The sequence below is a fragment of the Physella acuta genome, unplaced genomic scaffold (genome assembly GCF_028476545.2).
Source record: "Physella acuta isolate Inbredline_101_S28 unplaced genomic scaffold, ASM2847654v3 ptg000773l, whole genome shotgun sequence".
In the NCBI taxonomy this organism is placed as follows: Eukaryota; Metazoa; Mollusca; class Gastropoda; family Physidae; genus Physella; species Physella acuta.
In genome coordinates, this window is record NW_026732291.1 from 228,873 (window position 1) to 243,990 (window position 15,118).

The 15,118-nt window shown below is 34.9% G+C and overlaps 1 long non-coding RNA gene across 1 annotated transcript; it reads right to left on the reverse strand.

The window, feature by feature from the left end:
• Positions 1 to 431: 431 nt before the first annotated feature.
• Positions 432 to 3,447, reverse strand: LOC131950589 (uncharacterized). Its single transcript, XR_009388323.1, has 6 exons — positions 3,388 to 3,447; positions 2,835 to 2,913; positions 2,459 to 2,578; positions 2,148 to 2,221; positions 1,743 to 1,863; positions 432 to 981 (listed from the first exon to the last, which is right to left on the reverse strand). It is a non-coding gene; the product is annotated as an uncharacterized LOC131950589 (long non-coding RNA).
• Between the last annotated feature and the right edge of the window lie 11,671 nt (positions 3,448 to 15,118).

A 15,118-nucleotide genomic window follows, 5' to 3' on the forward strand; every position in this document is an offset into this window, starting at 1 on the left:
CTACGGGAGTTAAGGGGGGGGGGGGGGGGTGAATCTAGGGGAGTGCAAATGGTGTGGAAATATTAATAAAAAGCTGGTTCTAAGATGCATTACTTTATTACGGGAGCCTGATGTTTTCCCGAAAGAGACTTGGCCAAATGTTGTTTGCCCGAAGGCCGATTTCCCGAATGGACACTTGCCCGAACTGGACAAATGTCGGAATTGACACTTGCCCGAATATGATAAATACGATACACACCAAAATAACCTAATTATTATTAAAATACATGTCTCTAATAGAGTATGATGGTAACATATTTTTACACTTTAAAACGGCTTGAATAACCGTCAACTACATAAAAGGCTAGAGAAAAATGGCGTTATGTACACTGGTTCTTTACTTGAAGGTAAATCCCCTCCCCATTAAAAAGCACCCCAGGAATATCTTAACACAGGTGATGCACACCGCCGACTCTGTAAGGACGTACATTGTTTACACGTAAAGGTTGTCTAGGTATGCTACACGAGTGTAGGCTGGAGATGTGACACACATAACATTCCTTTTATTTATTCACAGGCTGAAGGACATAAAACCAAGCATGAATTTGTCCTTTTATATCGAATGAATTTGTTGCAGATTTGTCAAACCAGTTTTTTTTTATCCCAGTTATGTCAGCTTTAAAAACACGCATCTAAACACAGCTAGATTTTTAGTGATAATATAAATCTTATATTGTGATTGGTACATGCTTCACTGTATTCTTTATTTTATTCTATACATTTCAAAGTGAAGTAGTAAGCAATATATTGTTTAGGATTAGATGAAATTAACAGAACTTAATTTATTTTAAAACCGTAAATAAAATAAAACGTAAACTCACCATTACTTATTGTTTAAAAGAATCAGACCTAGGTATGTCAGCCCAGGTTGAAAGTCAATAAGTCCTTGTCCTGACACACAAACTTGGATGATGTCGTATTGTTGGAGGTAAAAGACACCACCTAATTGACATTTATTTCATACGTTCAGCAATAGTTTAACCTGTTGTGTGAAGCTAACTCCTGTTTAGTCAATAACTAACCAAAATCATTATTGAACTAAGACAGGACGTTCTCTAGGTTAATCAATTATATTACTTTAAAATAAAAATAATTTAGTTAAAATTAGTTTAAAGAACAGCATATTGGATCGATATCAAAAATACTTTGAACTAGGAGATTAAATAAACGTAAATGAACACAAAATAGTTCAGAGTATGTTGTATTGTTTAACCCTGTAAATAATATCTAATATTCATTTCTGAAACGCGTGTGAGATAGAAATTTCTCGTCCAAAAGAGTAGCCTACTTTGTAAAAAAAACAACGAGAGTAACAAACGAAAATATGGTCAACAACTAACCACAGAAATTGACGTAGATGTACAACAATGGGTCGGCGTGGTCTAGCGGTGGAGCGCTACACTGCTAACCCGATAGTTTTGAGTTCGAATCCAGGTTCAAGTTAGTGGTACGTTCTTGCCGTGTTGAGGCCTGCCTGGCGAATGGGAGCTCACCCAACTCTGATGGGTACCTAACTAACGTTAAGGAAAGTAAAGGTGGCTGGGCATAGTGCTTACCACATTATCCCTTTATATGCCGAAGTCAAGCAACATATGAACTCCACTTCATCTGCCCAATGGCAATTTTCTCTCCGTATTTTGAAGTTTTAGTATTGATGGATTTCAATCCCAGAATATTGTTTAACCATAAAATAAAACAGTCACCTGTGTAGGAAGTTTCCTGGCTGTGTGTACAGTTGGCACAAGTTGTGTGAACAGTTCTCAACAAGACACCAGATAACACAGGGCTGTGGGCTGAGTGACGGTGGACGTACTGGAACCACGTCTGGAGATGGGACACATTTAATCAACGATAAACAAGGAATTGTGAACTATTGCAACGATGATTAAATAAATAATTAAAAAAAAACTCAATACATTGCGAAAATGGTTATCCAGCTCTGTAATGCGTCTATGGTTGTATGCTAAACCACTATTAAAGAGGTTTTTCTGAACATTTTATTTAAGTTACTAATTTCAAATTACGTCCAACATTTTTCTATAACCATGAAATAAAGTAATTAATATTAAATTTATTGGAAATCATACGGATGCTTTAAAGTGTTTTACCTGATATGTGAAGTCTGCCGAGTAACGAGTTGTGTTTGGATTAAAGTTGACGTTGCTGTAGATGTAGTAGAGGCCTAGCGGAGAAAAAATAAGTTCATAGCTGAGTAAACATCAGTTTATAGCTAGAGTTTTGTTAGCTCAGGAGCACGATCAAACTAAAACAAACAAAATAAACATAATTTTATAGCTAGAGTTTTGTTAGCACAGGAGCACGATCAAACAAAAGAAAACAACGTGTCATGATGCCTGATGTTTAAAGAAATGAATTAACCAAATATTAAATCAATATCTGTGTGTACACTTCAACCAACCAGAGAACAGAACTTGTATCCCCTCCCGTGTAAGATTCACACCTCTCGTGTGATGAAAGTTTGTCTGTGGTCGGTGGTCTAAATTTAGTATCGAATGACTTGTTGAACTGAACACTGGATCTAAAAATAAAAGAAAGCAAATAATTAACTGGTACGTAATTCATTATCATTATAGCGTTTGGCACTAATTTTAGCCATTGACCCTCTCCCAACACTACAATAAAGATGGAGAATGAATGGATATTCTGATAAAAATTCTTCTGGCAGTAATTTAAAAATTTTTCCTGGTGCACATCACAATTCATGTATTTGAAGTGTAGAAAAAAAAAGTTACAGAAAGTTATTTTGTAATCAACAAGCAGGTAATGTGTCGTACCTGGTGTGTTATCTGTGCCAGGAAATCTTGCAGATGGTAACAGACTTAGGTGGGCTGTCACTGGACTTGATGTGTCGTTCTAAAAAGTAAAGTGTTCTAATACTTTGTGCAATCTTACAGATTAGACAAGTTACATGAATTAGACTAGAGTTACATGAATTAGGCTTGACTTTCTCCAAAAAAATTTATGTTTTAACACTAGCATTGCCCGTCTAATGAACATTACACGTTGCCATTACGAAATGTTTTTCCCTTTTTATTTTTCATTACTTACTCTACTTACATTTTAAATTAGTAATTAAAATTTCTTTTTATTAATGCTTTCTCATAACATATGTAATATGGATATAATCTAATGCAATAGTCAACGTTACCCCTCATGAAAAATAAAGTACCGATAAAATGCTAAGTTCCAGCAAGGAGATCAGCATTTGTAGTATTAACATAACTATACAGTAACGTTTTAGATTCAAGCAGCATAACTAATTAAATATAACCAAGTCTATATAGGGCTACTTCTATCAGTTGACAGAAATTAAAATGTTGTACTTACAATCAAACCGGTTGACGATCGTTTCAAAGAAAAATCCGCAAGGTGATTTACCACACTAAAATGTAACTGAAAAAAATTAGTAATATTTACGATATTAATATTCAGGTATGTTAATCTTTTATTACTACATCTTCATTTAAGCGTGTATATTTGTAGATAATTATTGTTTTCCTAGATAATTTAATATCGGTAAAAACTTAGACTTTTTATGACTTCAAATGTAACTGTTCAAAGTATTAGATTAAGTTGATCTTTTTAAACGCGAACTATTATTTATATTTACAAAAAAAACCCAATTTATTTAAGAAGTAGATCGTTTTACATAGTCTAAAATAGGCTTTGTTAACCGTGTCATGTTTGAACATTTATAATGAAATTAAAACAAGACTTTTATGACTATGTAACTGTTCATAGTATTAGATTAAGTTGATTTTTTTAAACGCGAACTATTATTTATATTTACAAAAAATACAATTTATTTAAGAAGTGGATTGTTTTAAATAGTTTAAAATAGGCTTTGTTCACAGTGTCATGTTTGTACATTTATAATGAAATAAAAATAAAACTAACAGTTCCTTTCCTTTCAAGGCTGGTTATCACCACAGTAATCACTAGTGAAATTATTGAGACAAGACTTGAAACGGTAGACATCCAAGTTGCCAAGCTGTTTCAAACATATCGAAAACATTTCATATGCAGTGATCAAATTAGAGGCTAGATAAAAAAAATAAAATAATCTCAGATTATCATATCATACTCGATGGCTGGATTGTTGTACTGAGATAAAATCTTTCAAAACAAGCAGACATTTCGCACATGCGCACAAACATTCTCTCGGGTATATATAAATACACTACAACAGTTGTCGGTATTGTAGCTGCTATCCTCGATATAATGCTCACAAATGATAAAAAATAAATAAATCACGATATGCAAGCAATACATACTTTTTGATAGAAGGTTAAATGAAATGATATTGTGTTACTCAGAGAAACAATAATAAAAACAAGCAAATTATACCGATATAGTGAACATTTAACAAAATGTAAGTACCTAATCCATGATACCATTTTAAACCTGAAATTTCTATTTTCCGAGTCTCTCGTCTCCTAGCAAATAAAAAAATAAACAAATTTATAATAACGTATTATATAATAGAGATGTTTTTAGTAATTTGTTATAAAAAAAAATTATTTCCAAAACATACTTTCCAAAATATATTGATACTTTTTTTCTGAAACAGGTTTAATTCTGATAAATTGCTGAAAAAAACATAAGCATCACATATCATATCGTTTTTGGCGAATAACTAATTCAGGCTCTCGAAAAGAAATCCTAGTTTGACATTTCTTTCAACAATATGAAAAACACACACTGCTTATTTCAATGTAGTGATACATTTATGCTACACTGAAGAACACTTAAACTGCAAAATAAAGCATTGAGCTATACATAACCTTCATAAATCCTAGAGATGTGTTTGTATGATCCTTTCACTGAGCACTGTACACATAACTTGATTCAAGCAGGAAAAGCACTGAAGCGTTTAATACATTTGCTTTGCTTGATAACCTTCTGGAATGACACATCACTAATGCATAGATTATGTTATATGAAATTAAGTCTGGTTTGGCTTCTATCTTTATTTGGTTATCTAAATACTCTTATACACAGCACAAAAATGCTTGCAGATATTTATTTTGACATACTATTTTTTTCTCTAGCTCGTGTCGCTGTTATCCTCCCCCCACCTGCACGGTATACAACGTTATTTAACATAAAACCTCCGTAGGAGATTGATACATCGACTGATGTATTTTGACAAAATTATAAATTATAGGGTGCCGTCCCTATGTTTTGCCGTGGTTTCAGAAGAAAGTCTGACGCAATATTTTAAGAGGGTTTCATCATTGCGTTACCAAACTTTGTTTTCTAAAACTGAGTTATTTAAATGTAAACAATGCCTTCACTATATTTCTTCTGTCACATTTGTCGGGGCACGGGTTTGCCCACACTACCACCCAGCACAAGGCGTGCTGTATGAAAACCTGGAGTGTATGTTAATCACTGTGCGTAATAGAAAAAAAGAACACACTCTTGCAACCGTCCAGGTGTCAGGGTCGTAGAGGGGCGCTCTCGGCAGCCCCCGATTACACTACCACAGGGCATACGGCCCATTGCTTGGTTTAATCATCAAATGTCGTCTGACATTGTGTCAGTTTTGAGGGTGCTATTAGAAAAGAACGAAGGCGCTATAGTACTCACAGTATAGCCCGGGATGCCAAATTGCACCCTGCCGGTGCGCCGTCGTATGCGTTTTATTCAAGTTAGTGAGTGACTATACTACCCCGTCTTATTCATAGTTTATCGCACTGTTTAAAATTAACGTATATGCCATAGCGCTCAGGGAAAAGCCGGGCGCGCCAAATCGCACCGTGCCGGGGAACCGGCGGACGCACCTGATTCAATTTAGTAAACGAATATTGTAACCCATTCTATTCGTAGCCAATCGCACTCTTTAAAGCTGACATATATGCCATTGCGCTCGCGGAAAAGCCGGGGGCGCCAAATCGCACCCTGCCCGGGCGCCGCCCCTACGAAATTGAAAATATTTTTTTCCCAGCAGAAATCTCCACAGGTGTATTTTCAATATGTTCCCTTCCCTTGCATAGCGATCGGATGACAAGTATAGTAATGCACAAAAAGACAAACAAACAAACTCAAAAACCTATATTCTTTATTTATTTCAGACATTGTTCTCCGGTGGGCACTTGAAATTTCCGATGACTGAAACAAACTGAGCGGAAATGATTTAATCCATCTAGTCGCATGTTTTATTCGATAATGTAGCTTTGAGGAAATATTGACGAGTACTTTCTGCTTTAGCACCTTACATTAGAAATTTACTCAGCCAAATAGAACATAATTTACGTCTTACCAATAATTTGCCATACATTAAATACAAACTGTCGTTGCTGCCAACTATCCTTGTAAATGCTCTCAAGAGCAAATATTCCGGGCAGTGAAAAATTTCCTAGTGACTGGTTGGTCGAATGGATAACTCCCTAAACAATTACCAACTTGAATTAAATTGTTGGATTATGACATTGACAATGACCTGGGTTAATAGAGGCTAAGTGGCTTATTGGGTAGGGACAGCACAGAATATTCAAATCTTTATTTATGTTGACGTTCTGTTATGGTGTGATTATACCCCGTACAATAATATCCAATACTTAACATGATTTTCTATTGTGCTGAGGGCCAATCTACCAAGCTACGAATACACCGCTGTATCAACATTCTGTAGCATGTCTAAAAATACTCAGCAACGTTAGTACTCGTAAGATTTCTATTTAAAACATAAATTTCAAACAAAAGCCTGGTGTAAACATGCATACCTTGAAGTGAATCATCGTTAAGAAATAGCACGATAAATAAAAATTGAATGAAGCTTCTGTAATATTTTTACATTCAACATTTTCTAAAAGATAAAACGAAACATTGGAAAAACAACAACTTGAAGAATCATTTAAGTTTTAAATGTTTATTATCTTTAATACAAAAAAAGATTATAATTTACAAGTATGTCTTGCAAATTTAAATGCATATTTGTTGTCTAACATATAACATCTAATATATTTTAGCACATTCTTAGACACCATCAACCCTTGTTGTACACGTCAAAGAGTTTCATCCATCTCTATAATAACCAACGTTTAAATGAGGATCAACATGTCTACTTATTCGTCTAATAAATTTGCTGCTAAATTATGCAACATCAGACTATCTTAACTAAAAGTGTATGAAAGATTCTTTGATAAAAAAATCATAGTTACCCTTTCAAACCAGGCGGTCAATTGGGCAGATGTAGTAGAGTTCTGAAGTTTGTGTGAGTTGGAAACATGAAGGAATGGTGTGACCAGTTCAATGTCTGGCCGCTTTTAGTTAACCCGACCAGTAAGGTACCAATTTAAGCTGTCTTTCTTTAAGGTTGTCTTTCGTTTTTTTTTACTGACGGGTCACGCCCTCCGGATTCTTTACTCAAACAGCATTTCAATTAACATAATGAACATTTTATGTTTTATTACGTCATTGTAACTGATCTCATTTTATTAGCTTCTCCTGTCTCTGTAGACTAAACTCAAGTGACTAGCCTCAACTCTTATAATCTCATCAAGTTAAGTGACTAGCCACGACTCTTATAATCTCATCAAGTTAAGTGACTAGCTACGACTGTTATTACCTTATTCGTACCATTCACAACTATAATTTTTGTTCTCTGAACTCGACGTTTCTCTTGATCCGCTATGGCAATGAGGCCACAACCCCTCATCTCCCGGCCTGTACACGAACGCCCCACTGCTTCCTGGACAGGTGCACGTATTGTAGGTATAGGATGTCAACCCTTGCCTCGTTCTCTTCTCCGTCCATTCTCCAATAGACATTTGCTTGGGACACCCGTGAGGGTGTGACACGATGATGGTCAACTTGTCCACTTTATTTAGTTGTTTACATCTGTCTTCTACCACAGAACGCGAACTTTTAAATTGCTTACACATCGAGACGAGTTCGTCACCCAGCTTTAAATTACACGTGACACAGGTCATCCAACACCTGTCACACCGAGTGTCAGTGTCCTTGATATCCCACGTGTCAAGACTCACAGTAGGGCTTTTCTCGTCGTCAAATCCAAAGACACAACTGACATACTTGACCTCCTGGTCATCAAACACAACGTGTCTTGCTGTCAACACGTGTATCTTGAACCACACTTTACTTTTGTCTGCGTTGTTGAGACATTTGATGGTACACGAGCATGGCCCCAGACCTTCCTTCTCGGTATACTTGATTACCTGGTACACGAAGCCAGTACCTAGTCTCAGTATACTTGATTACCTGGTACACGAAGCCAGTACCTAGTCTCAGTAACTTACAACCCCTGTTGTTATAAAACGGATATGGATCGCTAGTACCGGGGTAAAACTCTGGTCTTGCTGGACTGATGTATTTTGTCTTAACCTGGACGGTTAATCCACCAATTAGTCTAATTATTTCAATAAATTCCCTATAACGATAAGGCAGAGGCAGATGATTGATGTATAAATTTTTAACATGTTTAAAACTCTTGTGACCTGGATTCTTCCTACAATCTGTAAAATGCTTGTGTATATCAGCTTCTCCTTCGTAGCATACCTCCGATTCATGGTTCCCTGAAGAAATCGAATTTTATATTACATTACATGCTTATTTTTATGTTAAAAGATATTGTTAACGATATTGTTTTAGTAGAGACTAGATTACCAGTTATCCTTGGATTAATGTGGGTTTAGGGGGTTATCCATAAATGACGTCACGTTTGATTGAAGACTTTTATCTTTCGCCTTATCTCCCACAGTCACACAACGTCACAGAAAAACCAGATCCCACATTTAAAAAGACGTCACACATCAAACAACATGCTTTTGTCTTTTAAACACCGATTTCGGCTAAGCATAGGGCTGACCACACTATCCCTTCATATGCTGAAGTCACAGAAATAGATGAACTCTCCTTCACCTGCCAAGTCCAAAGGGTAATTTTACCATTCACATCTAAAAAGATGTCACACCTTAACTTACACGTTTTGTCTTTTAAAAACGTCGATTTCTTTCTATATTTTCTGAACTTAAACCTCATATGAATAATAAATGAATAAATTGTTAATGCTTACGTCAAAATAATAATAATGAATTAGAACCATTCGCGTGTGTTGTGATTTCCCATTGAGTATTTTCTGTGATCGAAATTCAAAACAAAAATACTTAACATCAAAATGTTGTGTTTAGAACCCGTATCACGTACATCACTATCACCTCGGCCAGCTAGTCAGCTTAAGAAAGTAAAATTACGCGAATATTATTCTAAATTAAATTATATCATAATTAGGCAAATTCCATTGCTAAAAAAACAAAGATTTGTATAAAATAATTAAGGCCTAAAATATTTTAGTAAAGAAATTCAATTATTCATTGTGTTATTGCTCTAGATTAGCCTAGATTGTAGATTTAGATTCAAAATGGATTCTCTACTTGTTCACTGACAAACGAAACATGGCTTAAGTCTAGTATATCGGTACCTCCAGATAAATTCATTGTATTCTCGAATCACATTATCTGTGAAGCTAAAAAAGCAAAGATTTATATAAAATATTCAAGGACTAAAATAGTTTAATATAAAGAGACTCAATTATTTATTGTGTTTTTATACTCGTTTTTTTAAACTAATTGATTTTTATACTTGTTTTCTTTTTTGCTATTTTCTCTACGTAATTAACTATTTTACATTTTTACACATAGTGCAGATTAAGCGGTACAGACGAAAAAAACAACAACAATAAACTAACAAGATATACATATACACATTTCTAAGTTTATAGATTGACTTTTAAAAAAAGAAACGAATATAAAAAAAACTTTCTAGAAGCAAGGTTTTAAAGGCACTGAAAATTTGATAACAAAACTTTGGAAGCTTTGGTTGCTAAACTGTGTAAAACATTTCATGAGTAACTAATCTATTTTTTAAAATTTGAATTAAAGTGTCATGTCCCTTATTTGCAAATTATAATGTATTAATTAAAATATAAAATGCATTTGTTCAACAGGTGTTCGCTTACTGCACCATATAAATCCCCGTAGAAATGTGTCTTACTGTCATATTGTAATTAACGAAGACATTTATTACAATTAGCTATCCAATCATCACAGTATGCAACGCTTCCGACCAATATATTAGCATGAATTCTATGCCGCGCTGACCGTAAACCCTACGCAAATCTGAATCAGTCACTTACCTCGATAGAACTCTCCTGTATTGCCCACAATTTTTCGTGAACATTTTGGGTCATCGGGCCCTGTAATGATAGTGTTTGACTTGTTACTTTATTTCCTTTTTACTTTCTCGTATATACGAAGTATTGAGAAAGTCTTGTAATCGTGAAAAAAAAATAAAAAAAAATCGAGATTTTTTTTTACAAATCTCGGCGTTTTACACCTCACTGATACGGAAAAACATAATTTTGCAATCTTGTCCGTATGTGTGTGTGTGTGTGTGTGTGTGTGTGTGTGTGTCTGTCTGTCTGTCTGTCTGTCTGTCTGTCTGTCTGTCTGTCTGTCTGTCTGTCTGTCTGTCTGTCTGTCTGTCTGTCTGTCTGTCTGTCTGTCTGTCTGTCTGTCTGCCTGTCTGTGTGTCTGTGTGTAAACACGATAACTTGAGTACCGTTAAAGCTAGGTTGATGAAATTTCATATATAAGTATTTTATCAAAATCGTAGATCCGTATCAACTTTTGAGCGATTTCCAATAACCGGAAGTGGTACTTTTTCTACTTTGAAAAGCCTATAACTTGAGTACTATTTCAAATAGATAAATGAAATTTGACATGTAAGTAAAAGATCTAAATCTCTACCTTCTCTCAAATTTTGAGTAATTTTCGTTAACCGGAAGTAATAATTTACGCTATTTCCGATTTCTAAAAAAAAAAGCATGTAAATTTATAAAGAACTAATAATATTTCGCACTATTATGCACATTTTGTTTTGGCGTTCGCTTGGTGCGCAATTTTTTTTCTACTAGATTTTATTCTATTTTTAAAAGTTTCACTAAACAAAAATCATGTCTATATTCCGAGTTGCCATCCCACGTAGTGTTATATTAGAAAATTCGAGAAACTTTAGGGGAGATCACTCCCGGTTTATTAAAACATATCGATATATACAAAGGGCAGATAAAGATTAAAGAGTAATGAACCGATTTTCAGTGTTTACATCGTTCATGTAAGGTGGTGCAGAACTGTGTATACAAGAGGAGCATTATCCAACCCCTCCCCCATTTTATTGTACACTCCCGTAATTTTTCCCTGCCACCTCCACAGTCAATTACCTCCGCCAAAAAAAAAAGCAGTAGGAAATTACCTTCTGTTAATTCCCCCCCCCTACGCCCTGTAATTTAGACATAGTGATGGATAGGGATATATTAAAGATAGGTTAGGTTAGGGATATGAGGGTTATAATTTGGGTTAGAGACAGGGTTATAGTTAGCAAGATGATTAGGGAAAGGAATAGGGTAAGGGTAATTGTAAGGGTATGGGTAAGGTAAGTGGCGTAGCGAGGTCGGGTGCCACCCGGTTCGGCACTTCATGGTGTCACCCTCCAGAGGCGTAGCGACCCTTCCCGGGTACAAACTTTCAATTTTTGATTAGCAAACCCCCTTAAAACTTTCGATTTGCACCTCTTAAAAGAAGACTATTTAACACTCGAATTAATCACTTAACTAAGTGGAATTATCATTTTTCTCTAAATATTTTGCTATTTTTTGCCTTGGTGTCACCCTCTTAAATGGTGCGGTACGCCCCCCCCCCTCGCTACGCCTCTGGGTAGGGTTAGGGATAGCGATAAGTATAATACGTCTTATAAAAGGGTTGGGGGTAATTAACCCTAGGGTGACTGACAGGATGTAATTGATGTAGGGGTAAAGACGGGTAAGGGGGAAAAGATATCTCCGAGATGGACAGGCGGGTTGTAATAGCGTATATCCGTTCACAACACTAGTCGATTAAATAAAAAAAATATTTGGTTTAGCGCGAGCTACTTAAACATTCCCATGTTAACCTGCCTACACTAGAATAGCACATATTTTCTAACTCTAGGCTAGCCTTGTAGCATTTAGTAACTCCCAGCAAGCGCCCTGTTTGTCATTTTGTCTGTGATAATCGTATACCCTCTAACTAGTCACGGCTGCGCCAAATAGATACATACCTTCATTTGCTTTCCTTTTTAGAATTCCTTTTTTATTGTTCATAGTTAGTTGTCTAATATTATACTTTGATTGTCTGTAAAAGAACATATCGATATAAAAGAATGACATCGTTTATGTACAACCTGGCTTAATTTAATCACTGCAAACATGGTTTTAAAGTTGGACTTCACAACAGTTCTTTTGGTATTGGATGTGAAATAATAGCTATTATTTTAGTAATAAAAAATGTAAAACAAGAACAGGGACTATTGTAAACGAAAAAAAAAGGTTATTATTTTAAAGAAATAAATAAACACAACAAACACGCAAATAGATAATTGTCAAGGGAAACTACTCTAAAATTTAAAAAAAATGCGTCTGCTCTTTTGTTTAGTTTAAGTTTAAACACTGTTGTTAAAAGTTAAGTCAGTGACATTTCTGATTGCTATGGCCATTTATTGTGATCTATTATTCAATTATCTGTTAAATTTAGTAAAATGCAACACACACAGACACACGGACACACAGACACACAGACACACAGATACACAGACACACACACACACACACACATACATATATATATATATATATATATATATATATATATATATATATATATATATATATATATATATATATATATATATAAACGGCTGTATATTAGTAATCTCTAACGGAAATCACAACACTGAGACAAAATTACCTAACCAAAACGATCCATTAAAATAAACTATTAATGATACTGAACAAGCGATTGGAAAACTTTGCTAGTGAATTATTTTTTTTACAACAGGTGTTGGTAAAAAATGTGTTTTTCATACTTACATCCAATTTACCAAAAACCTAGCAATGTAGAATACACACATGATTATAGAACGAATTATTGGTTTTTTTAAATTTACTTACAGATTTGCCACAGCAGTCAACAAAGCATCGTGTTGCAAACGTGCACCGGATGGATAACGTGTCTCGCCGTGTAACGAATGTTTTCAGGTGAAGCCAGTGTTTCCCAAACGTTTCAACGTAGTTCCCCCTTTTACAGGAAAATTCTCACCCCCGTCCGCTTAACTGCAGGTAGCTGGCTATGAAATCAAATTTTCGTTTCTCCTTTTTGGCTAAGAATTGTTTTTTCGCTCTATATTTCTTTATATCGCTATATCACAATATTTTCAAATCGTAAATTGAAGTAAACAGTGCTGACAATCGATAAACGAGTCGTTTTCTAATGTTTGTATTCTGAATATATTAGCAAACTGCACTGATTCTACAGAATTTTAGCAAAAAAAAAATAAAAAAATAAAATAAAGAGTCTTTTATAAGTTTTATTTTTTATTGGTTGTGTAGAATTCATAGAATTGAAAATCAATTAGTCAAGAAAAACATTTAAATTAGTAGACCTAGATAATATTTGTAATCAGTCATGTTGGCCTGTAAAGCATAATCTTTGTTTACTATGAATTCTATCTCTGAGTTGAAAATTGGCCTAAGATTTTGTCGTGTAATCGACGACCTTTTGTAATCGATCAATTTCCCAGATATATAAAAGTAATGATGCAATTTTAACACAAGTTTGCGTGGCCAATAATGAGGTCTCAAGAGGGCGACAACCGGTTCATTCTTAAAACTTTCGCCGCCCCTATTTTTGTTATTCTTCGGTAGGCCGTATCGCCCACGTTTGGAACCACTGGGTTAAAATCATTCAAGGTTTTCCCGAAAAGCTTTGTCATCCAGATAGGCCAATTGGCTGTCTAAAGCAAGGAACGTCGTGTTATAACTAAGTTGTATAACACCTTTCTGAAACAATTTCTCTACTAAAAACGAAAAAGAGCCCTTTAAGAGTTTTGATGATCGTAAAATATTGTTGCTTGATAACATCAAGTTCGTCCAATTAAAAAAAAATATTCACCAGCGTACCAAGCAGAAAGAAAATTTAAACACACTCGTACCTTTTAACAATTGAAAGTTTAATTCATTTTAAAATGGAAAAAGTTTAAGCTTTAAATTTTAATGTTTATGTTTTTAAGCTCTTTTCTTGTATTTCCTTCTAGTTCACAAAAATGTTTTTTTCCCACGTGTGAGCTGGCCACATACAGTTGTAAATAAAAGAATCATAAACTATTAAAATCGAGTCTCATAAATAAAACTGACGCAACATTTTATACGTGTTTTATTAACGCGTTCCCCATCGCGTATTTTTAGACATGTGGAATACTTTCTAGAGCTGCGTTATTTAAATGTAAACAAGGTTGGCACTATATTTCTCTTGGATCTTAATTGTTGGACGCGGGTATGTTTGCGCTATCCCCCCCCCCCCCAGACACACCAGGGCGTGCTGTAGTAAAAATTTAAGTGTACGTTATTGACCTCAGCAATGATAAGGTAGAAAACCCTCTGACGACCCATGGGCGCTATTGGAAGCCACAGGTTACAATACTGCAGGAGTGCTGCTGTAGTCAAAGACTTATCAACTTAAATATTGCACGCGTGTGACCGTGTGTCGTACTCTACTTCATCATAACAAAAATTACTACATTAGTTTGGGGAAAACATAGCACAATATAAAATATTTTTTTCGTCTTCTTATTTAAGTTAGTCTATTTTGACAGAATAGTGTAATAATACGTAGTTTGTTTTTACAGAGATATTTCTGTAAAGTGAATGTACTGTGGTACGTATTTTAAACAGGAAACATTATCATGACAAAAAAGTAAGCTCTAATACAAAAACATCTGAACAGACTCATTGATTTAATCCAGGCAACAGGCTATTATTGGGACTAATGTCATAATTTTGATGATTCAGACCAACAGTCACACATTAACACCCGAATTCAGACAGACAGTCACACATTAACACCCGAATTTAGACCAACAGTCACACATTAACACCCGAATTCAGACAGACAGTCACACATTAACACCCGAATTCAGACAGACAGTCACACATTCAGATAGG